The sequence below is a fragment of the Anomaloglossus baeobatrachus genome, assembly GCF_048569485.1.
Source record: "Anomaloglossus baeobatrachus isolate aAnoBae1 chromosome 7 unlocalized genomic scaffold, aAnoBae1.hap1 SUPER_7_unloc_2, whole genome shotgun sequence".
Lineage (NCBI taxonomy): Eukaryota > Metazoa > Chordata > Amphibia > Anura > Aromobatidae > Anomaloglossus > Anomaloglossus baeobatrachus.
The window spans coordinates 562,835-565,164 of record NW_027441816.1 but is presented as its reverse complement, the minus strand read 5'-3'; positions in this window follow the sequence as shown (position 1 = coordinate 565,164).

Genomic DNA, 2,330 nt, shown 5'->3' with positions numbered 1-2,330 from the left:
CAGAGTTTTTTCTAGACATTTGCTATTGGAAACTCAGGGAACCAAAGCTCCTGGATAGAGTTGAGCGCGGTTCGTGGTTCGTGGTTCTCCAGTTCTAGGCTCGAGTGATTTTGGGGCATGTTCTAGATCGAACTAGAACTCGAGCTTTTTGCAAAAGCTCGATAGTTCTAGAAACGTTCGAGAACGGTTCTAGCAGCCAAAAAACAGCTAAATCATAGCTTGGTTTCTGCTGTAATAGTGTAAGTCACTCTGTGAATCAAACTATTATCACATTTCAGTGTATAGTGTGCATGAACAGCGCCTTCAGATCACTGCTGTTTCTATAATGGCGATCGCCATTTTTTTTTTTTTTCTTGTCTTCCTTCCCTAAGTGCGCGCGTCTTGTGGGGCGGGCCAGCATGTCAGCCAATCACAGACACACACACAGCTAAGTTGACTTTGAGCCAGAGAAGCAACGGCATGTGTGATAGGATCTGCATGTCACATGTCCCTGCATTATAAAACCGGACATTTTCTTCACGGACGCCATTATCTGCCTTCTGCGTCTTTGGTGTCAGACATCACTGTCGCAGCTCCGTCCTCCTGAGTCCTATAGCCGATACAGCTGTATGCGCTGCATACACAGCGTTAGACAGCATAGGGAGAGCACTTTATAGCAGTCCTTTTAAGGGCTCAAACCGGCAGGGTCAGAGAGCCATAGGTGACAGGTCCTGCAAACAGCAACAGCATCTGTGTAGCCAAGGTCAGGGATTTCCTCCCTGCATTTCACCATTAGGAGGGAATAGAAAGGCAGGCTTCCATTCCTCTACCCAGAGCACCACAATCCTGCCACTGTACCCTCCTGTCCTCTGCACACTCCAACTCATTATAACTAAGCCATTATACTAGCAAACACTCAGTGTACCTAGTGGCATCCTATCTGTGGCTATTGGACTTTGCTATAGTCCCACTAGTGCAAAGACATTTGCAGAGCACGTCTGCCTGCATTGCACACTCCAACTTTTTTAAACTAAGCAATTTTACTAGCAAACACTCAGTGTACCTAGTGGCATCCTATACGTGGCTATTGGACTTTGCTATAGTCCCACTAGTGCCAAGACATTTGCAGAGCGCATCTGCCTGCGTTGCACACTCCAACTAATTTTAACTTAGCCATTATACTAGCAAACACTCAGTGTACCTAGTGGCATCCTATACGTGGCTATTGGACTTTGCTATAGTCCCACTAGTGCCAAGACATTTGCAGAGCGCATCTGCCTGCGTTGCACACTCCAACTAATTATAAGTAAGCCATTATACTAGCAAACACTCAGTGTACCTAGTGGCATCCTATCTGTGGCTATTGGACTTTGCTATAGTCCCACTAGTGCAAAGACATTTGCAGAGCACGTCTGCCTGCATTGCACACTCCAACTTTTTTAAACTAAGCAATTTTACTAGCAAACACTCAGTGTACCTAGTGGCATCCTATACGTGGCTATTGGACTTTGCTATAGTCCCACTAGTGCCAAGACATTTGCAGAGCGCATCTGCCTGCGTTGCACACTCCAACTAATTATAAGTAAGCCATTATACTAGCAAACACTCAGTGTACCTAGTGGCATCCTATCTGTGGCTATTGGACTTTGCTATAGTCCCACTAGTGCAAAGACATTTGCAGAGCACGTCTGCCTGCATTGCACACTCCAACTTTTTTAAACTAAGCAATTTTACTAGCAAACACTCAGTGTACCTAGTGGCATCCTATACGTGGCTATTGGACTTTGCTATAGTCCCACTAGTGCCAAGACATTTGCAGAGCGCATCTGCCTGCGTTGCACACTCCAACTAATTATAAGTAAGCCATTATACTAGCAAACACTCAGTGTACCTAGTGGCATCCTATACGTGGCTATTGGACCTTGCTATAGTCCCACTAGTGCCAAGACATTTGCAGAGCGCATCTGCCTGCGTTGCACACTCCAACTAATTATAAGTAAGCCATTATACTAGCAAACACTCAGTGTACCTAGTGGCATCCTATCTGTGGCTATTGGACTTTGCTATAGTCCCACTAGTGCCAAGACATTTGCAGAGCGCATCTGCCTGCGTTGCACACTCCAACTAATTATAAGTAAGCCATTATACTAGCAAACACTCAGTGTACCTAGTGGCATCCTATACGTGGCTATTGGACCTTGCTATAGTCCCACTAGTGCCAAGACATTTGCAGATCGCATCTGCCTGCGTTGCACACTCCAACTAATTATAAGTAAGCCATTATACTAGCAAACACTCAGTGTACCTAGTGGCATCCTATACGTGGCTATTGGACCTTGCTATAGTCCCAC